This window comes from Puma concolor, chromosome A1, assembly GCF_028749965.1.
Source record: "Puma concolor isolate L17-30 chromosome A1, mPumCon1.1.hap2, whole genome shotgun sequence".
NCBI classification, from domain to species: Eukaryota; Metazoa; Chordata; class Mammalia; order Carnivora; family Felidae; genus Puma; species Puma concolor.
The window spans coordinates 79495756-79523551 of NC_141667.1; the positions used below are offsets into that span (position 1 = coordinate 79495756).

General features: G+C 35.2%; 1 pseudogene; it reads right to left on the minus strand.

Moving 5' to 3' along the window:
• Positions 1-23441: 23441 nt before the first annotated feature.
• LOC112860553 (aprataxin pseudogene) lies at positions 23442-24550 on the minus strand (annotated as a pseudogene).
• Between the last annotated feature and the right edge of the window lie 3246 nt (positions 24551-27796).

A 27796-nucleotide genomic window follows, 5' to 3' on the forward strand; every position in this document is an offset into this window, starting at 1 on the left:
ATACAGTTAATCTCATGATGAAATAAAGTAATTATTGAAAGAAAATTACTAAAAAAATACTTTTTCAGGAAAAGGAAGAGGAACGTTGATCATGTCAACAAAGATAAGAAAGCAATTGATGGATGGGCTATTTGCTCAGAATCACAATAAAGGCTCTTTGAAGGGTTCTCTTAGAGACCATCCAGAATACAGAGCTGTGGTTCACTTATTAGATGGCCATAAGGAGAGCATTTTCATCTGAAGTGAACCCTAAAAAAAAGGAAAAAAAAAAGGAAAACCTCCTGTTTTTGTAAGGACTGAGCTACAGTACTGAACTAAATTAAATACTATTTTCTAGAGAACTAAAATAGGACTCTACCTTGATGGTTTATGGGAGTTAATGTAAATGATTTAAAAAATACCTACAGTTTATGGTAATAACTTTTAGCTCTCATTTTATGGCCATATTAAGAAAGAATCAAAGTTCCCTCCCTTCTTAAAAAAATAACTTTAGGAAGACTAGTTTATAAAAGAAACAAAAACAGTACACGAAAGTCAGTTACTGAGGACTCCATTAACTACTGTAACTAGCCAAAGATGTGCTCCACCGTGTCAGTTCACAATGCACATGGTTCATACTAGATTTCAGCAAAACTACAAATCATTACATGCTATGCACTTTCATTATCACCTATGAATAGTTTAGATGGAATATTAAGCCTACAAAATATAAGAGGAAGGGATAGAAGATGGAAACAACTCATCTACAAAGAAAAGGGTATTTATCATGTCTACAGGAAGAAAAAGTATAATATTTGGATAACTGTGGTGACTGGAAGAGAAGGTGGCAAAATATTATGAAATAGGTTCTTGAATAATTGTGATGGAAAAGAAAATGCCACCGAATAGGAAGTCTTGGAGAACATATTTTAACTAGCTAGCAGAGTGCATTTTATAATTCCCCCAAATTACTTGCAAACATTGGCATAGCATAATTAGCATATTACAGACAATAGATTAATATTTAGAGAAAAACTGCACAGTTTGAATTTAGGAGATGGCCTATTCAAAGACATAGATTCATTAAATGAACCTGTGTTTTGGAAGTTGAGGAAAAAAATCCAGGGTTTTCTTTGTCTTCCTAACAAAACAGTGAGGCAATGTGTCCTTTACTGTGTTATTCCCAAGCTCTGTCTAAAAGAAGGGTAAGTTTACTGTAAATATGCATTTTGATGAAGATGAGAGCACGTATTTATTTCTGAATATCTTTGTGAAAAAATCGTTTAATATTTTAAAATGTAATACTTATTACTCTAAACTAACAAAAAATTGCCTTTGGAGCAATTGAGAAAAAACTTTTTATAAACATTTCTCAATCCTTATTAGTAAAGATTGTTCAAATATACATATTTTTTATTAGGGTCTTCAGACTTTTTAAAGATGGACTCCCACATGTTTTGAGAAAGAGTATTTATTTAACAGCATTTTATATAATTTAGGATTGCAATATACCTGTGAGATCTTGGGAGGAAAAGTCTAGGAAAAAGAATTTTGATTCCTTTAACAAAGAACTTACTTCTGGTACATCCAGATGGCTCAGTAGTTGAACATCTGACTCTGTTTCATGACCTCACGGTTCATGGGTTCAAGCCCTGGGTTAGGCTCTGTGTGTTAACAGCTATGGAGCCTGCTTGGGATATTCTCATTCTCATTCTCTCTCTCTCTCTCTCTCTCTCTCTCTCTCTCTCTCTCTCTCTCTGCCTCTCCTTGCTTGCACCCTCTGTTACTCTTTCTCAAAATAAATACATAAGCTTAAAAAATAAAAAAGAAGAACATACTTCTTTGACACTTGACAAAGTCACTTCTTTGACAAGGTATTATTCTTTTAAATAAAGTAATTTTTGGCATAATTATGAGAAGATATGGAGCAGTGGGATGAAAAGGGCAGTAATTCCAAACATCATTTAAATTTATGTTATCGCTTTAAAGCCTTACAAACATTTCTCATTATACCTTTAAACTCGGATGAATACAGAAGAGCCTTTTCAGCCTGTTGCAGATATGGGTCCTAAGCTATATGCCCATGTTAGCATTGTAGAAGATAATAGACAATATTTAATTGTAGCCACACTGTGAAAAACAGAAGAGCAAAAATAGAAATGGAATTATAATAATACTGCTTAGTGATAAGCTTTTCAACCTTTTAGAAGCCTCCCAGTCATAAAGAACAAGCAGCACTTGTTTCAAATATGACCTCAAAAAGTTGTTTGTGTGAATTTATAAACAGAGAGGTCTTCTTGGAAAAAGAGATGATACCACTCTGCATTACTACTGTAATTGCTTCTGTACTGACAGCTTTAAGTTTCTCTTAAAGAAATATTATAGAGATTGACTATTACTCTGAATTCTCAAGGTCTAATTAAATACTTTTGCCAACACAGCAGAAAGGTAGAAGAGTAATCTAATTGAAGTTGATTATTTTAGTCAGTTTGAAGAGCTATAGCAAAATACCAAAGACTGGGTGGCTTAAACAACAGACATTTATTTTTCATAATACTAGAGGCTGGAAAGTCCAAGATCAAGTTAGCAGAAAATGCAATGTCCTGTGAGAGCCCACTTCCTGGTTTATAGATAGCCACATCTTCATTGGGCCTACAGAGTGAGTTCTAGTCTCTTTATTTTAGAAATGTACTAATTTCATCTTGAGGGCTTCACTTTCATGACCTCATTTAAATCTAACCACCACTCCTATGCTCCATCTCCAAACACAATCACATTGAAGTTGAAGGTTTCAAAATATGAATGGGGGGGGGGCAAAAGGAAGGGGGGGATAAACAGGCAATCCATAATACTGACCATCTGTAAAGGGATTGAAATCCTCATTTTCTTAGGATCAAGAACTCAGTAATTCAGCAAAAATTTATTAATCTCTTTTGCAATGAAAAGAGTCAATAAACCACAAATTCAATACCTATGAATGAATTCTAGAGATTAGACATGGCAAAGGACTTTATTTAGTAATAGCAACAGTAAAAACCGCATGTTTTTTAGTTCTTTATTGGGTGAGAATTTCACATTGCCCCTAAACTAGATTTAGAAACATTATCACTGGATATTGGTCTGACTACCTATCACTCCAGTGAAATATATTCCATTAGATGATTTCATCTTTACTGGGTATAATTTGTACAACTGTGTACTTGAAAAGCTCTTCAATGTAAAAAAAAGAAAAAAAAAGAATCTTACAAAAAAGAAGTTATTGCTAACTAGACTTGAAAGAACTAATGAATCATTCACTGGAAAACCTCACTTGAACAGGAAGTTTAACATCATTTGGGTATCACCTTTTTTTCATTTAAATGCAGGAATTAATTGTAAAGTGAATCTCACTCATTCCCATTAAGTAGTAAAGAAGTGTGGTGTGATGCAGTTTACAGATACTTAAGACAACCAAAGAACAATTTTCACACCTCATTGCTACACATAAATGAGAAGTAAAATGAAATCTAAGACATATAATAGGAGCCCTTTAGGCTCTCTGATCACTCATTATGTGGATTTTCCCCCTACAGTGTCACATTAGCTTCCCTGCTTTATACACCAGAACTAAACATGATTCAGATCAGATGTAAATGTTGCAGGTATTATTAGAACTCTGTAAACTCTTTCAGCTCAAGTGATTGAAACAGAACCTAATTTTTCATTTGCACAATGTTGACTAAGTCATATTTCCCCAGACATTTATTTCTCATTCATGTTAATGGGACCAATGTGTGTGTGTGTGTGTGTGTGTGTGTGTGTGTGTGTGTGTGTGTGTGTATAATAACAGAATAATTTGGGTATTTGATTAATAAGTATACTTATTACACCTTGCAAAATATCAATTCAACTTTATCTTGAATTTTAAAAAATGAATGAAATATATTGGCAGGACCTGTTTTCCTACAACTATGTCTATAGACATATAGGTAGATGTATGATTATATAAATTTTCCTTTGTGCTAAAAAGCAAAAATTATCTGCATAATTTGGTAAGATAATTTAGTATAAATTCAACTTTTAAAAATATCCTTACAACAAACACCCTGACATTAATATGAAGTGTCAGGTGCCAGGGCGGCTGAGTCAGTTAGGCATCCAACTCTTGGTTTCGGCTCAGGTCATGATCCAACAGTTTGTGAGTTTGAGCCCTGTGTTGGGCTCTATGCTGACAGCATGAAGCTTGCATGGTATTCTCTGTCTCTGTCTCTGTCTCTCTCTCTCTCTCTCTCTCTCTCTGCCCTCCCCCGCTCATGCACATGCATGGGTTCTCTCTCTCAAAATAAAGAAATATTCAAAAAATATATGAAGTGTTTCTGAACTAACAACAAGTGGTATAGGGAATTATATTCAGAGTTTTGTAGTCACTAAATGTGCTGTGCCCACATATAAAACAAGCATGAGATCCTACTTCCCCACTCAACCATATGTGTAATCTTCAACAATGTGCTAAACTCAGTAAGCCTCAGTTTCCTCATGTAAAATGGAAATAGTACTAGCTAGTAACTATCTTATTGATTTCTGGAATTAGATGGGGTGATGCAGTCAAAGCTCTTAGATGATACCTGACATGGGATCAATAACAGGAAGCTATTTTTTCCCCTGAGATGTTATTTAAATTCAAGTTAGTTAACATATAGTATAGCATTGGTTTCAGGAGTAGAATTTAATGACTTATCACTTAGGTGTAACACCCAGTGCTCATCCCAACAAGTACCCTCCTTAATGCCCATCACCCATTTGGTGCATCACCCACTCACCTCCCCTCCAGCAACCCTCAGTTTGTTCTCTGTAGTTAAGAGTCTTTTACGGTTTGCCTCCGTGTTTTTATCTTATTTTATTTTTTCCTTCCCTTCCCCTATATTCATCAGTTTTGTTTTCTAAATTCCACATATGAGTGAAATCATATGGCATTTGTCTCTCTCTGACTTATTTTGCCTAGCATGATACACTCTAGTTCCCTCCACATCATTATAAATGGCAAGATTTTATTCTTTTTGATCGCTGATAGTGTGTGTATATACATATATATATATATACAATTATTATATTATTACAAATTATTCCATAATTTGGCTATTGTTCATAGTAGTGCTGTAAACATTAGAGTGCATGTGCCCATTAAAATCAGTATTTTTTCATCCTTTGGATAAATATTGAGTAGTGCAGCTGCTGGGTTGAAGGGTAGTTCTATTTTTAACTCTCTGAGGAACCTCCATACTGTTTTCCAGAGTGGCTGCACCAGTTTGCATTCCCACTAGCAATGCAAGAGGGTTCCCCTTTTGCTGTATCCTCATTAAAATCTGTTATTTTCTGAGCTGTTAATTCTTACAGGTATGAGGTGGTATCTCATTGTGGTTTTGATTTGTATTTCCTTAATGATGAGTGATGCTGAGCATCTTTTCATGTGTCTATTAACCATCTGGATGTCTTCTTTGGAAAAATGTTTGTCCACGTCTTCTACCCATTTCTTCACTGGATTATTGGCTTTTTGGGTATTGAGTTTGATAAGTTCTTACTAGATTTTGGATACTAGCCCTTTATCAGATATGTCATTTGCAAATATCTTCTCCCATTTTTCAGGCTGCTTTTAGTTCTGTTGATTGTTTCCTTCACTGTGCAGAAGTTTTTTTTATCTTGATGAAGTTCCAGTCATTCATTTTTTTCTTTTGTTTCCCTTGCCTCTGGAGATGTGTCTAGTTAAGGAGCTGTTCCAGCTGAGATCAAAGAGGTTGCTGCCTTCGTTCTCCTCTAGAATTTTGATGGTTTCTCCACATCTAGATCTTCCATCCATTTTGAATTTATTTTGTGTAGGGTGTAAGAATGTAGCCAAGTTTCATTCTTCTGCATGTCACTGTCCAGTTTTCCCCGCACCATTTGTTGAAGAGACTGTCTTTTTCCCATTGGATATTCTTTCCTGCTTTGTTGAAGATGAGCTGACCATATAGTTTTGGGTCCATTTCTGGGTTCTCTATTCTGTTTCATTGGTCTATGCATCTGTTTTGGTGCCAGTACCATACTGTCTTGATGATTACAGCCTTGTAATATACCACAAAGTCCAGAATTGTGATGCCTTCAGCTTTTCAAAATGACTTTGGCTATTTGGGGTCTTTTCTGGTTCCATATTAATTTTATAATTGATCTAGCTCTGTGAAGCATGTTGGTGTTATTTTGATAGGGATCACACTGAATGTGTAGATTGCTTTGGGTAGTATAGACATTCCAACAATAATTTGTTCTTCTAATCCATGAGCTGGGAATGTTCTTCCATTTCTTGGTGTTGTCCCAATTTTTTTCATAAGTGTTCTATAGTTATTAGTGTACAGATATTTTATCTCTTTCATTAGGTTTATTCCTAGGTATCTTATGGTTTTGGTGCAATTGTAAATGGGATCAATTCCTTCATTTTCCTTTCTGTTGCTTCATTATTGGTGTATAGAAATTCAAGAGATTTCTGTACATTGACATATTCTGTGACTTTGCTGAATTCACGTATCAGTTCTAGAAATTTTTTAGTGGAGTCTTTCAGGTTTTCTACAGAGTATTATGTCATCTGCAAAGAGTGAAAATTTGACTTCTTCCTTGCCAATTTGAATGTCTTTTAATTCTTTTCATTGTCTGATTGCTAGGCTAGGATTTCCAGTACTATGTTAAACAACAGTGATGACTGTGGACATCCCTGCTGTGTTCCTCTCCTTAGGGGAAAGGCTCTCAGTTTTTCCTCATTGAGGGTGATCAGCTGTGGGTCTTTAATATATGGCCTTTATGATGTTGAAGTCCTTTTATCCCTACTTTTTTCATGGTTTTTATCAAGAAAGGATGCTGTATTTTGTCAAAGATTTTTTCTGCTTCTATTGAGAGGATCATATACGTCCTATTCTTTCTTTTATTAATGTGGTATATCATATTGATTGATTTGTGGATATTGAAACAGCCCTGCAGCTCAGGTATAAATCCCACTTGTTCATGGTGAATAATTTTTTTAATGTACTATTGGATTCAATTTGCTAGTATCTTGTTGAGAATTTTTGCATACATGTTCATCAGGGATATTGGTCTGTAATTCTCCTTTTTAGTGGGATCTTTGATTTTGGAATCAAGGTAATGCTAGCCTCATAGAATGAGTTTTGTAGTTTTTCTTTCTATATTTTCTATATATTTTTTTGAACAGCTTCATTTCTATATTTTTCTGAACAGTTTCAGAAGAGTAGTTATTAATTTTTTCTTTAAATGTATGGTAGAATTCCCTGGGAAGCCATCCAGCCCTAGACTCTTATTTATTGGGAGATTTTTTGATTACTGATTCAATTTCTTTACTGGTTATGGGTATGTTCAAATTTTCTATTTCTTCCTGTTTTAGTTTTGGTAGTTTCTATGTTTCCAGGAATTTATACATTTCTTCCAGATTGTACAATTTTTTGGCATATAACTGCTCATAATATTCTCTCACAATGGCCTGAATTTCTCTGATGTTATTTGTGATCTCTCTTCCTTCATTTGTGGTTTTTTTATATGTGTCCTTTCTCTTTTCTTTTTGTTAAGTCTGGCTAGGTGTTTATAAATTTTGTTACTCTTTCAAAGTACCAGCTCTTAATATCACTGAACATCCTACTGTTTTTTTATTTATTTTTGATATCATTGATTTATGCTCTAATCTTTATTATTTCCCTTCTTCTGTTGGTTTTGCACCTTATTTACTATACTTTTTTCAGCTCCCTCGGTTTCAGATTAGATTGTGTATTTGAGCCTCTCCTTGCTTCTTGAGGAAGACCTGTACTTATATATATGACCTCTTATGACTGCCTTTGCTATATCCCAAAGGTTTTGGACTATTGTGTTTTCATTTTCATTTGCCTCCATATATATACATAAATATATTTTTTATTTCTTATTTAATTTCCTGATTAACACATTCATTCTTTAGTAGGATGTTCTTTAACCTCCATGTATTTGTGGTCATTCCAATTTTTTTTCTTGTGGTTGACTTCAAGTTTCATAGTATTCTGGTCTGAAAATATGCATGGTATAATCTCAGTCTTTTTCTACTGGTTGAGGCCTGATGTGTGACTGCATATGTGATCTGTTCTGGGGAATGTTCCATGTGTACTTGAAAAGAATGTGTTTTCTACTGCTTTAGGAAGAAATCTCACAATACATCCATCTGTTAAGTCCATTTGGCCCAGTGTGTCATTCAAAGCCATTGTTTCCTTGTTGATCTTCTGCTTAGATAATCTGTCCATTGTTGTAAGTAGAGTGCTAAACACCCCTACTATTGCTGTATTTTTATCAATGAGTTTCTTTAAGTCTGTTATTAATGGATTTATATATTTAGCTTCTTCCAAGTTGGGAGCATAAATATTTACAATTGTTAGATCCTCTTGTTGGATAGACCCCTTTATTATGATATAGTGCCTTTTTCATCTCCTATTAGAGTCTTTGGTTTAAAATCTAGTTTGTCTGATGTATGTATGGATACTCTGGCTTTCTTTTGACATCTGTGACCATGGTAGATGGTTCTCTACCACCTTATTTTCAATATGCAGGTGTCTTTAGGCCTAAAATGAGTCTCTTGTAAGTAGCATTTAGATGGGTCTCGTTTTCATATACATTCTAATACCCTATGTCTTTTGAATGGAGCCTTTAGTCCATTTACCTTCAGAGTAATTATCAATAGATATGAATTTAGTGGCATTGTTTACCTATAAATTTGCTGTTCCTGTATATTTTCTCTGTTGCCTTCTAGTCTTTTTTGCTTTTGATCACTCTTACCCATTCAAAGTTTTCCCTTTCAATAATTCTTGCAGACATGGTTTAATGTTCATGAACTCCTTTAGTTTTTGCTTGTTTTGGAAACTGTTTATCTCTTCATCTCTTCTGAATGACAGCCTTACTGGCAATCTTGGCTACATATTTGGAAACCTTCTTTTCATTATTTTTATTTAAATACACAGCCATACTAATTAGATAACAGGAGTTATCTAACAGGAGTTAAATCTGTTTTCTTTAAAAAAAAAAAAAACATGAGTAAACGGAACTATGAATGAACTGAAGTATTCTAATAATGCTATTAGGGACAAAACTAAATAAACAGGTGTCTGTTCCTGATATATTAACTCTTGTTGTTGCATCTAGTATATTCTAATACCTGTATGTCCAGTGCAAATTGGGACAATGATGATGATGTTAATAATAATATTGGAGACTAGTTACCTAATAACCTATACTTGGTTACAACTGTTATGCTTCATTAATGTTTACTTTAAATTTAAAATATAAAAGTACTCATTAAAATGTATTTTTTTCTAAATTTTCTTGAAATAGTTTTATATCATAGACAAGTTAAGTATTAATTGTGAAAAGATAAAAGTGGGGATAGTCTATGAATACAAATTCTGTGCTCTTTCATGTTAGCTCAGGGACTCCTGAATTTCTTATAGGTGTTCCTGACTCTGTATCAACAACCCCACTTCAAATGTTGCTCCTGAGTGTCTTTGAGTTTACTACTGCAGCTTTTGTCTTCAAAGAGATTAACAAATTCTGAAAAACATTAGCATTAACAGAAAATCCTTTTGTTCACTGCCTCATAAACAGAAAGGATGGAAGAACATTCACAAAAGAAGGAATTGGGAAATAAATTGAGATATTCCTTTACTTATAAATTTCTTTTTATTTACTATAATCAAATGTAAAATAAAGATATTGGATGAGGCACATTCTAAATAAGTTATATTGCAAGACGCAAAAAACTCTAAGAGAAGGTAAACTAGATTTTAAATAACCATAGAAATGCCGCATATCCAAATGGTATGAAAGGGTGAGGGGAGATAATATTTTTAAAGAATATGTCTTTAGCAAGAATTTAACTCTGAGTCCAGGCCTCCAGAGGAAAAGGAAGGAGTGTTGCCTCCCTAAAGAATTTCTGACAAAAGAGTTTAATGCAATTACTTGAAGGACTTGGTATGTTTCTCTTTCAGTGTGGAGAGAGGTGGAACAGTGTCAGAGGAATCTAAAGACCAATAGGCTGAAACAACTGTGGCACCAGACAAAAGGCCTGGAAAGTACTCCATTCACAGAGATGGTTGAAGCAAGAATGCTGGCACATTTCCCTGAATCAGACACAGGCTACCTAGGAAACAAACACCATAGGCTTCTCTTGTGTTCTGTGCAAAAGGCTTCCTAGAAAGGTAAAGAGGTCTTATAAGGTAAAGGGTGGAAGATCACTGGATGTCCAGGGCTGTGGATGAAGTCCAGTCAAAAGAGATACAGATGTTTGCCATGAGGAAGCATGACATCCCCAGGATGGGTTGTCTCCAAAGAAACCATAAAATGACCGAAAATATGTCATCTTTAAAATCCTGCCACATTTCATGGAGCATAAAACAATTTCTTTCTTTGCATACTCTAAACTGAGAAGGATCAGAATGCAAGGATAGTAATACGGTGGACAGAAAATTAGAAGTTGACAAAAAGCCAGTTTCCTTATAGAATTGCAAGAGAAAATTAAATGGGCCTTTTCTCAAAACAACAACTTGTAAAACTGAAAGTGAAAAAGATGAAGAAAAGACTTTATTAGCAAAGGAAACCCAGAGTTGCAATATGGATACTAAGAGTCTCAAGAAGGGAGGAGGCACCTCATTGGAAGAGGAGGTCAGATAAGATAAATAATGAAAAATGTCTGTTTGACTTTCATGAGAGTAAGTTTGATGGATTAGTATGAGTAGAAGTAATTTCAAACTGGAAAATGCATTCTTTTCTCCCACTGGAGACATTTCTACTATAGGTATTCTGGATGTTTCGAAAACCCTGCTAAAAGTTAGAACAACCATTTCTGTCTCTACCATTTCTTTTCGGCATGGCCTTGAGTAAGTCATTTTGTCTACTGAAAATAATATTAAAAGTAACTAAAAATAATATTTAAAAAAATAATATTTACCTCAGAAATGTTTGGAGTTGACGTAAGGTAATTTTCTAAGTGGCTGACAATTTAGTTTAACTTAATAGTCTTTGGAAATATAAATGTCCTTATTTGAATAAATAAATTTCAATATGGATTAGACAGGTATTTATATGTGTACTAAAAATTATATACTTATCTAATTAAACTTTTTGTTTGGGCGCCATCCAGTAACATTCAAAGTGACTTATTTGGTTACTGGATGTATTTTAATTTTCTTAAAGAAATACTTTGGACAAAATAAAAATTAATTCTAAAAATAACATCTTTACTTAATGAAATTCTGCAATTAATTTTTACTCCTTAAATGGGTAAATATGCAAATAAATAAGTCAAATTCTAACTCACTATACAGTTATATACAAATAGCAAATTTGCTACTGAGGTATATTTTCACAAAGAAAGAGTATGAGTCAGTAGTACAAATATTATTCTTATCTCCATAAAATGGTGCTCAATATGAGAGAAGCAGCAGCACATGAAAACTGCACCAAGAGTTTATTTCAACAATTACCCTCTCAGTAATGACAGAGAATAAATAATCCCAGTTAAAACTTAAATCAGTCTTATCAAATTTGAGGAAGGGTATGATAATATGTGTGATAAAAGCTAAATCATACCTAACATAGCTAAGATTTAAGTCTTAACTTTCTACTGGAATTTTCAGATTTCAATTATTGCTATACAATAATTTGCAAAAACAAAAAAAGTGCACAAGAACTGATTTCATGAAAAAGAAAAAACACTCTTTAATAAGATACTTTTTAAATGCCACCTGTAAACTATTTGAAAATTTAGAAAATCTGTGAGTTATTGGCATTTTATGGCTAATTAAAATATTTAAAATGCAGTGATATAATGTATAAGCTAATCAACTCAGACATATGCTAGCTTAAAATTAATTTGTCATACCCTACAATTCAACAAAATTGCACAGAATCATCCCTCAAAGGAAACACTGTATTTATCTCCATGATATTTTTAAATTAAGAGGTACTATTAAGTGGTTAATTGTTGAATAGAGCCTAAAAATACATGTGTCTTATTGTCCATGATGAATGTCCTGTCAATCACTGTTTGGATTAATAGAAGAGAAGATTATCTTTTAAAATATAACTGCATATTAAAATACATGTTATTTACAATGATGTTGTATTAGAGTATTTTTATGCATGCCAGGGGAAAATTCAAGAGACTATTTGTCTCTTCACTCAGAAAATAATATAAATATATAATATCATTCTTAAAAAATTGTTTAATTTTAAGGAATGATTTTCATAAAGTGTAATTACTGATCAAGTAATAGTTTATGACTTTCTATTCAGATGTAAAAATTTATACAGCAAGAACTTCCTGTTTCTTTTCATGAACAAAAGAAAGAGGAAACTACATAAAGAATATAGAATGAATAGCATATAACATACACAAACATACATACAAATATATATATTCATATATATATATATATTCATACATTTGACTTACACTTATCACCATAATGCATCTTTATCATATTTACAGAAAAATAAACTGAATAAAATAGAGATTTTAGAAAGACATTTTAGTCTGTTTTAAGAGGTACTGTGGTTTAAATATCTTATTTGGGATTATAGTAGCTAACCTCGAGATGGCTCCCAATGACCCACTCCCACCTTGTACTCATAGCTTCTATAGTCTTCTCCCACATTTCATCATGGTTGGTCTGTGTGTGTCCACCAATAGAAAATGGCATAATAATTGTATGTCATTTCTGAATTAGATTATTAAAAAATGCTACAGCTTCCCTTTTGTGTAATGTCCTACCCAACTTCTCACTCACTCCCTCCTTCTAGAAGAAGCCGGGTGCCTTTTTATATTGTGGGCAGGTCCATCTGGTGGGCAACCAAGACATCTGCCAGTAACCATGCAAGTGAGGGTGAAATCCTCCACCTCCAATCAAGTCTGCAACACTGACCAGTGTCTTGATTATAACTCCATGAGAGACCCTGAACTAAACCACTCAGCTAAGCCAGTCTTAAATTGCTGACTCACCTAACATGTCGGATAATGGACCTTTGTTTAGGATACTAAGTTTGCAGGCAATTTGTTACAAGAGTATGAAAAGATATGATTTGAAGATGATAGATATCAATGAAGATACAACTGTTGCTTGTGTTTTTTTAAATTTAGAAGTAATATTTTCAGACCAAAACTTTTATGACTCATAGATTTACTTTCCCACACTAGCTTTTCTTTTTTAATGTTTATTCAAAAGTCCAGTTTGTGTAAGATGTGTAAGTTTCTGTTAGTGGCTCAAAAAATCTACATATTAAGGCCCATTTAACCTATTTTACCTACCTCTTGTGTTTTATCTTTAGCTGACATCTGTCTCTTAATAAAAGTTAGTCACCTCTTTCCTCTCTTTTATAACAATTGGGACTTGTGAAATCTATCCACCTACCCTTTGGGGTATTATATACTTGTGAAGGGAAGTTAGTGGTTGCATATAGTAATAGCTACTCACATGCAGATATATTCTCCTCTCAGCTTTCCTTCCCTGTCAAAGGTTTTGAAAGCACTGCATTTCTCTTACAAAATAAAACAAAGCCAACAACAACACCTCACAAAATTGTGAGCACAAAGATCTGAAAGAAACATTCAATTAGTTTTGTTTTTTATACCTTCTGTCATCCTGAGATGTTTAGAAGGTAAGACAATACATAATCACCTTATTTTCCTTCTCTTCTACATTTTTCACATTGCATTGGTATTCCTGCACTTCCCTAAATATGCCAGCTTTTGCAATATACTTCCATTTTATTTCTAAAGGTATTTAGTGGAACAGCAGCAGCAAAAGGCTGAAAGTTACCTCTAAGCTAAAGGTCAGGTGTGACAATGAAAATAAGAAAATGTCCAAACAGAAAATCACCATGTATAAGACCAGTGACCTTTTTTTCAAATGAGGACATAATGTATTTTATTTTGTACCAAAACTACAATGTGCAAGGCTATTTGATTAAATGGATTTCACTGAAACTATATTTTGTTACACTATTTATAACAAAGAAAATTTGCTACACTTAATGTTGGTGTAAAAGAGAATCTTTCAAATGAATGGTAACTATCTTACAGGATTTTGCACATTTAGGAAGCTAACTAATGTTTTTCCCCATTAAGGCTGATCTAAAAAAAAACCAAAAAACAAACAAACAAAAAGAAACCAAAACTGTTACTTAGATGATAAAGAGAACCTACAGCTTGGAATGAAATCAATGACGTGAGGTTACTTTATTTTTTGATTAATCCCTATCACACCAGAAATATGAAAAAAAAATTGGGTAGGGTGTAGATGGTTCAAAGGAACCAAAGGTAGGCCAGCTGCTAAAAGTAAAGGAAGCTGCAAGTTTAGCTCTAGGAACTTATATATCTCTCTGCATATATATCCATAAGATAATAGCATGGAATTTTAAATATGGAAAAACTTTGTCTCCACAAATCTGTCCATTTCCCCAAATGAAACACAGTTCCCAGTATTCACAGACTCTTCTCATCCTTAACCTTTAAATCTGGGTTTGTCTATGATTTTCTTACAAAGAATACAATCTGTTTACAAGTGATAGCATGTGACCTATGAGGCCAATTCAGAAAAAAATATATTGCAGTTTCTGCCCTAGTCTCTTAGAATCCCACTGGAGGCCAGACACCATGAAAAAAAAGTTTGATTACCGTGCCATTACTCACATTGTGAGCAAGTCCAAGCTACCTCATGGAGATGCTTTCATTCAAAAAACTGCCCAACCAGCCAAGCTTTTCTTCCATCTTGGACCCTCCAGACAGCCTAAAAAGTACCAGTGAATGGTCTCAGTTGACACATGGAACAAGGGATTCACCTAGCCAATCCCTACCTGAATTCCTCATACTCCAAAGTGTTGTTTGTTATTTTTACCTGTAGACATTTTTGTTACACAGTAATAGATAAACTGAGATGAAATCTGATGCCTGGAAATGGGCAGTCCATGTATCAAAACCTAAAACATTTAGCATTGAGTTTTAAACTGAGTAGTAAGTATGAGCTACAAAAGCCTGAAGATAGCTTTTAATGTCAACTGGATGAGCCTGAAGAAAATGGTTCATTAGAACTTGAAGGACAGATAAGACAATGCTATCAGAAATGGCAAAATAACACATTCCATGTAATGGCAGGAAGTGTGGCAATACTGTCACTTCACTTGAATATCTAATAAATTCACGGACCTATGGAGATTTTCCAGAAAAATACAGAATTATAATGTCTAGGATCTTTCATACGTCTATAATAAAATATTTTTGAAAATGAATTATGAACTAAATGATAAAATGGTCAATTTTGAAAAGTATGCGAAGTGAATATAAAGAAATGTGGTTTCCTAAGTTGAAAAATAAGATTGTTTCTCTTCACAGTCTCTCCTCACCAAATATTTGCAAAGTATGAAATGCGTCCAGAGCAAAAATCAAATCCCAGATGGAGCTATGTGCTCCACCTTTGTTACTACTTCAGAAAGGTCTAAGATGGAACATACAACATTTAAGATAGACAAAAGTACTTACAAGGATTTTTAATATAGAATTTATATGCCATAAAGTCAACACTTTAAAGGGTATAATTCAGAGGTTTTAGTATATTCACAAAGTTGTATAAGTAATTACCTAATTTCAGCACATTTTCGTAGCCATGAAAATAAACCCCATATCCACATCCCACATCCGTCAGCAGATACTTCTCATCCCCCTAAACTATTCCTTGGCAACACCTAATCCGCTTTCTATGTGTCTGTATTCGCCTCTTGTGGACATTTCTTATAAATGGTATAATGTGTGGCTTTTTGTGTTGACTGCTGTTCCTTAGCATACTTTCAATGTCCACCTGTGTTTTATCATATATCATATATCATATATCAGTGCTTCATTCCTTTTCATGGTTGAATAATATCACATTGCATGAATATAAGGTATTTTGTTTATCCACTCATCAGTTCATGTATTTGGGTTGTTTCCACCTGTGGGCTACTGTCAACAGTGCTGCTATTCCTGAACAAGTTTTGCATGGATATGTTTTCATTTCTCCTGGGTATATAACAAGGAACATAATTTACCAAAAATTCTTCTAAAACAGAGAAGTACACACTTTCCATCTCTAAGAGGTCATTCATTACACTTATACCAAACCAGACAAACATAGCACAAGAAAAGAAACTACAGACCAGTATCTCTTATAAACATAGATGCAAACATCCTCAATAAAATGCTAGCAATGCAAACACAGCAACATAAAAAAAGGTTTATATACCATGACTAAGTGGGAAATCAGATTCTCTCCCTTTTCAGGGTTTTGTTTTTGCTGCTATTTTGTGTAGTAGTTGTTTGTCTTGTGACTTTTCTGAATTAAATCTCTGAAGTCTCTTCTTTGTCCTGAGCGGCCACTGAATTCTCTGTTAACTTAGTGGTCAGCTACATGAAAAGATAGTGAACAGAGATTTTCTTAAGTGCCCAGTCTCTGTTGAGGTGCTCTGTATATATACAGTGAAATACCTTACACACTTGACCAGAAAGTATACAACTCTGACTTAGTCTGTACTTCCTGTTCCTTCCCAACCATAAGGTCATCTGGAAGTGAGACCACAGGACCTTTTTAGGTCTACACTGAGCATGTGTACAGTCCACATACTGTCTTACACACGTGTGTGACCTTATAGATACCCAAGAATATGTGGGCACTTTTTAAAAATTGTTTTTTAACATTTATTTATTTTTGAGAGACAGAGAGAGCACAAGCAGAGGAGGGGCAAGAAGAGAGAGGGACACAGAATCCGAAGCAGGCTCCAGGCTCTGAGCTGTCAGCACGGAGCCAACATGGGGCTCAAACGCATAAAATGTGAGATTATGACTGGAGCCAAGTCGGATGCTTAACTGACTGAGCCACCCAGGTGGCCCTGAGCTTTTCAAAGCTCCCTATGGATGTCTCATTTTCATAGTCTATGATATCCATGTATCACCATTATATATGTCGTATAAAATTCATCCCCTTACTTTCCAGGTGTTATGTGAGATAAATTTTATTCAGAGAATTCTACCTGAGAAAACTCTTCTGTGCCTGAATCTTATTTGGACAATGACATTCTAGATTTAAATCCTGACCCTCATGCTATAATAGGAAAATGTTTTGGGGACTTTCAACTCTTACATGTAGGAGTGGTGTAAATGATTGCAAATCAGAGGTGTACCATGACAGCTAGTCCTCAATCACCTCCCAATGAACATCTTTGTGCAGTGTATATCTTTACAGCTTTGTGTAGGTGTTCCCTCTCTTTAACTCTGGATTGGCCCAGATTAAAAGTAACAGGAGTGGCAATTCATGACTGGCGTTAGGTTAGAGGAAGTTTTGAAAATTCTACTGTGGTCTCTTGGAATATTCTCAGGGAAGATGACCAACATGCAGGAAGTCTCCTTACTCTAAGACTATCATGAAATGAAGAAACTCAAGTTAGCTATGTAGAGAGTTTACATGAAAAGATAAATGGCCACCTCTAGTTGTCCTAGTCGCCAGAACTGTAAGGGAAAAAACAATTTGCAAATCTAGTTGTCTAATTAAACACTCAGATTACTGAAACTCATCACACTTTGTCTGCAAACACATGAGAAACCTACAGCAAAAGCACAGCCCCACCGAACCTAGTCAAAGCACAAAATCATGAAAGATGATAATGTACTTTTGCTTTATACCATTATATTTTGTAATGACGTATTAAACAGAAATAGTTTAATTTTTATTTTGCTAACAAAATTTGTAAGGAGAAATATGTTGACCAGTGACAGGTGAAATACATAAAAGGAAATGTTGAACGATCATTTCCTGGAGAAGGATAACTGAAGGTCAAAATCAATCAGGACAGAATTTGTGCAAAAGTTTTAAAAAATGTAGGCCTACAGAAGCCCAGCCTGGCATTTACTTAAAAGACTACCATAATGTAAGGAAGATCAGGTTAGCTATATGGAGAGGCTGAATGGAGAGATTCAAGGCCAGCCACCAGTAGAAATACATACATGCTCTAAAATGCAAAATTTAAGACTGGATTACTTATGTTGTAATTATATGGCAATCTAGAAACATGAAAATGAACTATTATAGAAGGATTTTTAGTTTGGAAAGATTGTTGTGTGGTAGATACAATGTGGATTTTATAATCAATTGACGTAAGTCTAAATCATTGGTCTGCCACTCACCAGCTATTTTACTATTAGTGGAAATCTCTGTTTCCAGTTTTGAGCTATCGTGAATAGTGCTGTAATGATCCTTCCTGCATATGTCTCATTGTGCATGTATACATGCACTTCTACTGAAATAAAATTGCTGAGACAGAGAATGGGTCTATATTTACTTCTTAAAAATAAGAAGTCAATTTTTAAAAAAGAGTAGTACAAATTTCAAATTCCTCAAAGCTATTTGAGAGATTATGTTGCTCCATTGCCTTACCAACATCAAAATCTCCATCTTGAGTTTTAAGTATCAGATATTTTAATTGCTAATTCCATTTCCCAATAAGCATACTACTCTGAAGGTTATATGGTAGGTGATAAGTCTATGTAACATTATTTTTTCATATCCTATTTTTGGCATGAAGTATAAACTTTTATCAGAGGAAATACATTCATGTGCACAAAAATGATCAACTATTTGTCATTTCTTTTTTTTTTAATGTTTATATATTTTTGAGAGAGAGAGAAACAGAGAATGAGTGGGGGAGGGGCAGAGGGAGAGGGAGACACAGAATCCAAAGCAGGCTCCAGGCTCTGAACTGTCAGCACAGAGTCCGATGTGGGGCTCGAACTCATGAACCACAAAATCATGACCTGAGCTGGAGTCAGATGTTTAACCAAATGAGCCACCCAGGCGCCCCAACTATGTGTCATTTCTAAGTTGTCCTTGTATCTCTGTAGTTCCTTGGTTTTCAAAATAGGCAACACCTAGAATAAAATAATGTTACCTACTCAATATACATTGGTAGCCCTACAATGATCGTGATAGGAGTCGAGTGCCAAGTTGGTAATTCTGGGTAGGTACATCTTCAAGTAGAACTTTTCCCCAATTGGAAGTGAGTAAAGGTCCTTCCCACATTATTGGCACAGTCAGATATGAAAGAAATGTATTCTCCTTACTTCAAATGTGTCTGGTCAGGCATCCCACTCTCCGCACCCTGCCAATTTACTTCATGAATCCCGAGAGCTAGCTTTAGAGTTCTCCTTAAGGCACCTGCCCCAGCATGCTGTCCCCATCTTTTTGGTGGGCATCTTATTTAGCCTACCTTAATTCTGCCTCATCCAAAGTCTCGTAGACACTAAGTATTCTATATTTAGAAAAGGGCTGTCGTTATTATTCAAATGTTTAAGATTACATGGAAATGCCATTAACTCTGGCACAAGAATATATACTCAAGTCCAAGCCTAGTTCTTCCTCCTGTTTATTCCTAATTAAACAGCTCTCAGTTCTGCCCCTTCTGCAGATTTACTTTTACTTTTTCAACAGATGTATTGTGGCCAAAGTCCAGTTGCTATGCAATCCTAGATTTAAGAACTCGCATCAGCAAAGCAAGCAAATCAGTGCATATAGAAATAGGTAATATGGAAATAGAGAGGTAGGCGATCAGCACAGGGCTCTATTACTGGCCTTGGAGCCAGCGAAATAAGCTATTCATATATGTATGTTATGTCTCCTGAATTTCATCTTGTCACATGTAGTTGAATATAATATTCCCATTTCATCAGTGACTTCTGCTGAATGACTCCTCTATGCTTCCTAATATTACCCAAAACAGGAAAGGTATTGCCGGTCCCAGTTGTTATTCATTGTTAGTGTAACTTTTCACAAATGTCCATGGTAACAAGCTGGCAATTGTCTTTCGAAAGGTCTGAAAAAGCCTCAGCATCTTTTGAGATATCTGCAGCTTTTGAGCACAAATCCCTAGTGATCTCTGCTGATCACAACATCCAGTTTCTGCTAAAGTCACCAGAGAGCATATCCTGCTTGCAGACATTACTAAACCAGCTGGCTATCAGGTGAGAAGTTTCAAGTGGATCTTTTAGTGTTTGTTTTTGTTCAGGGCTCCATTCAAATTCACTTTATTTCTGGTGCCTCTGTGAATTGGGATTAATAAAATCTTTAAGGGGGGGAAATGTGATTTCACAAAAACCCAAAAGATCCACCTGTCTTTGGGCTTTCGGTTTAGTGGCAAAATCAATAGAGATAGTCATTCATTTCTCACCATTTGCAGGATATCTCTTTCTCCATGCAATTTTATTCCTCAAATTTCAACACATTGGAACAGCTTTATATTTCAGCTGTGTTTATCAGAAAGACATTTCTTGTCATATGAAAGACATAAATTCTCCTGCATTCTTTCTGTCTAGAAGGAAATTATGATATCAGTACAAAGAACCAATTTGCTCCTGATGGTTATCAAAGTTCAGAGGTCACTACATTAAATTATTATATATGCTTTGAATTTAAATATTCCTGTGGAAAATCCATACATATAAGTTGAAAACAATTTCACTAAAATGAAAATAGTGTTGTACTGGATTCCAAAAAGATATTAAAAAGAAAGCATTAGCCAAATCTTTTATGGCATACCAATCATCTTTGGCCAGTTACACTTCTTTTACAGTCTTTACATTGGCTATGGTATAAACAATGAGGAGAACCACCTTTTATATCCTCCAATAGCTATTCTCATATCCCGTAAATGAATTGGATGTAATGTTCCTACTTTGATCATTTCCTTCATAAGAACAATGTTCTTGTACTTTTAGAATTCTACACTGCTTAATTTTATTACAGAAAAGTGCTTAGGCAATACAGAGATTCCCATCCAGCATGTCCAATTAAACTAGATAGCGTCCCTTTTGCACATAATATCAATTCCAAGTTCACATTCAAGTAAGGGCAACAGAACCTTGGAATACATTCTCCAGTCACATTTTCAAATCTATAGCTGTAGATCTGAAATCTATAGCTCCACCTCTATGTGACATGTAGGTTTCACACATGGCCCCATAAGAGCATTCTCTTCTTCTCCTGTGGGATCACTGCCCACTAGTAATTACCAGAAATTTACACTACTTCCAGACCATCTCATCCCTGCAACTGTGAAAGGCCTTGGATCCCCTGCTAGGATATGCAGGATCAGATCATAACCTTTCTTCAATCATTGTACATTTTATTTCTTTATCTAAGAGAGTAAATTCAACACCATGTTCACTTATTTTCTGTTCTAAATTACAACCCTTTTAACAGGATTTAAATTCTTAAAACCTTGACTATATAGAGTTAACTTGATGGATCACTTGGAGTATGAGTGTGTCATTTGGGGGACCATGTGTGGGATACTATGGACTGAATGCTTGTGTCATCCCAAAATTCATATGCTGAAACCCTAATTCCCAGTTTTACAGCTGGGTCTTTGGAAGATGGGTCTTTGGAAGGTAATAGGTCATAAGAGTAGAGTCCTCATGATGGGATTAGTGCCCTAATAAGACAGAGGCTCTTGCTTCTTCTCTCTCTCCCCATGTGATAATAAAACAAGGCAGCTGTCTATAAATCAGGAAGAAAGCCCTTACCAGGAACCTTGATCTTGAACTTTCTAGGCTCCCAAAATATGAGAAATATATGTCTGTTTTCTAAGCCACTCAGTCTATGGTAATGTGTTATAGCCACCAGAACTGATGGCTGCAGTTGGAAGAAACCTCTCTCTTATGTCCTGAATCTGATAATGTGCTTTCTATTGGCAATACAATTAATTTTCCTTTTTTAGTTTTCAATAACTTTTTAACGTCTTCACTGTCTGAATAGTAAATATTCCTATCATACACACTCCTTTCTTTCAGGCAGAATAACTAAACTAGCAAATGAGTTTCTGCCTCTTGAATATTTTCTTGACACTTATTAGCAGAGTTATCGACACAAGGATCCCAAAATTGGTGGAGAAGCAGGGAGCTTTATGACAGCATCTATCATGGTCCGTGTTAACAACCTTAGTTTAGACGTGTATCCTTAAGATCATGCAGCCAATTTGGGGGTACCAGCAACTGTGATACTTCTACTTCTTCAGAAAATGGATTCTAGTTGCTAGATATGGGGAAGGACAGTTTCCCCTCTTGGGTAAGTGTGGAAACCCACTGGGACAGATTAGTTTTCATATCACCCATAATGGCCTGCTCACAAAAGCTTGCAGCCACTTAGGATCAATCCACAACCCAAATAATCCCTTTAAATCAGCATTATCTAGTATTAGTGATGTGACCCACCCTCCCCAAACTGGTTTGTTCTGAGAATTCATGCTGGCAAGGATTAGTCTTCCACTGTTTTCTTCACAAAATGGCCTCCAACAGAATACCCTCTGGATTCCACAGCCTGCAGGAAATCAGTGGTTATAAGTAATTTATTTTCCAGTAAATATGTGGGTTAAAGTGGCCACTGAAGCAGTGGAAGACTTTCAGCAACCAGAAAATCTGATCTTAATTCATTATCTGTTAATATTCTTGTTTATTCTCCTTTAAAGGTCCAGTTTTCACCAAAGCTGATGTTAATTGTTCTTCTGCTTCACATTCTCATTCTATTCACTTAGTTAATTCCTTTAGGTCTAAATCTATTTCCTTTAAATCGCATGGTAAGATTTGTTATTCATATTCTTTCTCCAGGCTTTTGCCAATTAATACCAAGGATAAAGAAAGCATCATCCCTCCATTAAATAATCCTAGTACTTTTGCTCCCCTTCCACTCTTTTTTTTTTTTAATTTTTTTTTTCAACGTTTATTTATTTTTGGGACAGAGAGAGACAGAGCATGAACGGGCGAGGGGCAGAGAGAGAGGGAGACACAGAATCGGAAACAGGCTCCAGGCTCTGAGCCATCAGCCCAGAGCCCGACGCGGGGCTCGAACTCACGGACCGCGAGATCGTGACCTGGCTGAAGTCCGACGCTTAACCGACTGCGCCACCCAGGCGCCCCCCCTTCCACTCTTAAAACATGTACCATAGCCCTAAAGATTTATGGGTTTGAAAAGCAAGGTAGAATTGTCAAAGCTGACTTACACAAATCATAGGGTTCACTTCCACTGGTCTATTTGACTATTCTTACAGAAATATAGCACTGATTATATTGCTGTAATTTTACAGTAAGTTTTGATATACCGTGGATCCTGTACTGTCATATTCTTCTTCAAGTTTAGGCTGGCTAATTTTGGTCTCATGTATTCATATAAATTGGTTTGTAAATTTCCAATAAATTACATTTGCATTTGACATAAGACTATACTGAATCTATAGATCAATTTGGGGTGAAGAGACATTTTTACAATATTGAGTTTTCCCATTGAAGAAGGTATTTCCTTTCTTTAAACTGTAAAAAAATAAAATAAAATAAATTGAAACATGAAAGATACTAGCTTATATTTTCCCTTTCATGCAATGTTGTTCTCTGGGTTATACTTGCCTACCTTATTGAAGCATACATGCACAGCCTTTACTGCTATCAATATCTTACACCTGAATGTTACATTTATCACAATTAATAAAACAACACTGACACATTTTTATCATCCAAAATCCATAGTATTCATCAGGGCTCTCTCTTAGCCTTGCACATTCTATGAGTTTGCACAAATGTATAATTACATGTACCGACCGTTAAAGTATCAAACATAATAGTTTCAGTGCACTAAAAAATCATCTGTGCTCTGCCTATTCCTCCCTCCCTCCCCAACCTCTGGCAATCTCTGATCTTCGTACTATCTCCAGTTACTACTTTTACAGAATGTCATCTAGTTATAATTATACAGTAGCCTTTCAAATTGGTTTATTTCACTTAGTAATATGCGTTTAAGATTCCTCTATGTCTTTTCATGGCTTGAGAGTTCATTTCCTTTTAGCACTAATAATATTCTGTTGTCTGGAGGTGCCACAGTTTATTTTTCCGTTCCTTAATGAAGGACATCTTGGTGCTCTCTAAAATTAAAACATAAAAATAAAGTTCCAAGCCTTGGCTCCAGTGACCCAATCATTCCTTTTTGGCAGATGCTCCTTTCCCCTTCTTTGGGGTTATAAGGCATTGGCTAGGGTCACGCCCAGGTTCCAGTCCTATGCAGTACTCAGCTTCCTGGGCAGCATCAATTTCTATAGAATCTTGTTGCCTGACCTTTTTCTCTTCTTGTGTGTTTCCAGGCCAGGGCTCTCTGCCCCTTCCTCAAATGCTACAAAATATCAATAAAGTTCCTTCACCATGTGGGGAACCTAGCGGGCTGAAACTTCATCTCTTGGTCCTTCCCAAATATGACTGAGTCCGTGCTCGTGGGATTGACCCCTACCTGCTTTACCTTGACATATCCTTTGTTACACTCTGCTTTCAACTGTACTTGCTATATTTCTTGTCAATAATCTTGGTCTCTGGGCCATGCCCAACCATGACTGCTTCCAAATGTGGAACTTTGATTAACCGGTTCTTGTTATCCTGTCTCACCAACCCACACACCGGCACCATTACGCTCCAGTTGGGGGAAACATACAACCTCACGTTATTCCCTAGTTGTCTTTTTTCTTAATATCCGTATCAAGTTAGGTATTAGGTAATGTTGGCCTCATGATAGAAATTGAGAAGTATTCCTTTGTCTTCAATTTACTGCAACAGTTTGTGTGAACAGTCACGTTACTTTTTTTCTTAAATGTTAGGTAGACTTTCCCAATAAAGCAAATTTACCCTGGAATTTTTAATTGTAGGAAAGTTTTTAATTACAAGTTAGTAGTTACTCATTATGAAGCTATTAGCGCTGTTTCTTCCAGAATGTTGAAATTTTATGTCAGAATTTGTCCATTTATCTTTGTCTATTTTATCAATGTCAAAATTACTGGCATAAAATTCCTTCCAGTATGCCCTTCTTATCCTTTCAATATCATTAGAATTAACAATGTCACCTGTTTCATTCCTGATATTGGTATTCTGATCAGATACTGTAGACTGATTAATTTTATTGATAATTTCAATTTCAAAGAGTCTACTTTTGGGTTTGTTAAGTATCTCATTGTTTTTTGTTTGTTTGTTTTTAGTTTCCTGTCTTGTTTATTTCCATTTTAATTATTTTCTTTGATTACTTTAGGTTTAACTTTATTTCACTTTCTAGTTTCTTAATTTGGAAGTTGAGGTAATTGATTTTAGACCTTTCTTCTTTTCTAATATATAGCATTTAATGCCTTAGGTTTTCCTCTAAGTACTGCTTTAGCTGTATTTCAAAATTCATGATCTACTGTACTTGCATTTTCATTTAGTTTACATTTTGATTTACTTTTGTTCTTGCCCCCATCATTCTTCATTGACTTCTTTACTCCTCACTGACTTTAAACAGATTTTACAAATGTTTTTGTCCATCTTTTCCAATTGACCTCAACAAGGTTTAGCTCAAATTATTTAGCCCACCACATTATAATAAGGGATCCTCCTTGCTACACTTTTCTTATTGTTTCTCAGCCCACCCAATTGCTTTAAATATTTGCTTATACCTCCAAAATGTGCTACCCTAGTGTTTAATTTTTACTTGTATCCAATTGCCTATTTAATATATTGTTAGAATTTTAAAATGCATCATAAATGAAACATACTTCATTGCAATAAAGCCAATACATGACAAACCCACAGCTAAATTTAAAGCTTTTCTTCTAAAATCGATAACAAAGCAAGGATGCCCAATCTCACCATTTCTACTCAATGAAGTACTGGAAGTCCTAGCCAAAGTAATTAGGCAAGAAAAAGAAATAAAAAGCATTCAAATTGAAAGGAAATTTGACAAATAAAATTGTCCCTGTTTGTAGATGACATGATCTTATATACAGAAAACCTTAAAGATTCCACTAAAAACTGTTAGGACAAATAAACAAATTTAGTAAAGTTGCAGGATACAAAATAAACATACAAAAATCAGTTGTGTTTCTATACACTAACAATGAACTATTTGAATAAGAAATTAGGAAGACAATCCCATTTACAGTAGCACCAGAAAGAATAAAATGCTTAGGAAGAAACTTAACTAAGAAGGTGAAAGACTTGTATACCCAACAGTACAAAACACTGATCAAAGCAATTAAACTAGACAAACACATGGAAAGACATCTTGTTTGTATGGATTGGACAAGTTAATATTGTTAAAATGTCCTTACCACTCAAAGCAATCTATAGATTCAATGAAAATCCCTATTAAAAATACCAATGGTATTTTTTTCAAAAATAGAAAAAATAATTCTATAATTCAAGTGGAACCACAGAAGATCATAAATAACTATCAATCCTGACAAAGAAAAACAAAGCTGGAGACATCACACTTTCTCATTTCAAAATATACTAGAAAACTGTAGTAATCAGAACAGTACAATACTGCTATAAAAACAGATACATGGAGGAACGGAATGGAATGGAGTGGAGTGGAGTGGAGTGGAGCGGAGTGGAGTGGAATGGAATGGAGTGGAGTGGAGTGGAGTGATGTGGAGTGGAGTGGAGTGGAATGGAATGGAATGGAATGGAATGGAATGGAATGGAATGGAACAGAATAGAGAACCCAGAAATAAATCCATGCATACATGGTGAACTGATCTTTGACAAGGGTGCAACAAATACAAATTAGGAAAGGATACCCTCTTCAACAAATGGTGCTGGAAAAATTAGCTTTCCACATGCAAAAGAATGAAACTGGACCCCTATTTTATACCATTCACAAAAAACAACTCAGCAGGCCCCTGAATGGCTCAATTGGTTAAGCATGGACTCTTGATTTTGGCTCAGATCATGATCTCATAGTTGATGGGTTCAAGCCCTGCACCATCACTGCAGAGCCTGCTTGGGTTTCTCTCTCTCTCTCTCTCTCTCTCTCTCTCTCTTTCTCTCTCTCTCTCTGGCCCTCCCCTGCTCGCTCACTCTCTCTCTCACAAAAAAACAAACAAAAAAACTTCAAAATGGATTATAGCTAATATATGACTTGAAAACTATAAAATTCCAAAAATAAAATGTAATGGAAAAGCTTCATAGAGAAGCTTTAGTCCTGCCAATGATTTTATGAATACGACACCAAAAGCACAGGCAACAAAAGCAAAATTAGACAAGTGAGACCATATAAAATTTAAAAAAATAATAATTTGTATTCATTTTGAGACAGAGCATGAGTGGGAAGGGGCAGAGAGAGATGGAGACACAGAATACAAAGCAGGCTCCAGGTTCTGAGCAGTCAGCACAGAGCCTGATGCAGGACTCAAACTCATGGACCATGAGATCATGACCTGAGTTGAAGTCAGATGCTTAACCAGCTGAGCCACCCAGGAGCCCCATGGACTACATTAAATATAAAGGCTTCTTCACAGCAAAACAAAATGGAAATGAAACCTGCAGAATTTCTAAAGAAAAAAATTTTCAAACCATATATGACATTTAAAATATATTAAAAATTTTGTACTTTTTAAAAAAATTCCAATTTTAAAAATGGGCAGAGGAGCTAAATAGACATTCTTCAGAGAAGACATCCAAAGATCCCACAGGTACCTGAAAGCATGTTCAACATCACTAATCATCAGAAAAATGTAAATCAAAACTACAGTGAAATATCACCTAACACCTGTTAAAACAACTATCATCGAGAACATATTCGTTAAAAGTATTTGCTTCTGGGGCGCCTGGGTGGCGCAGTTGGTTAAGCGTCCGACTTCAGCCGGGTCACGATCTCGCGGTCCGTGAGTTCGAGCCCCGCGTCGGGCTCTGGGCTGATGGCTCAGAGCCTGGAGCCTG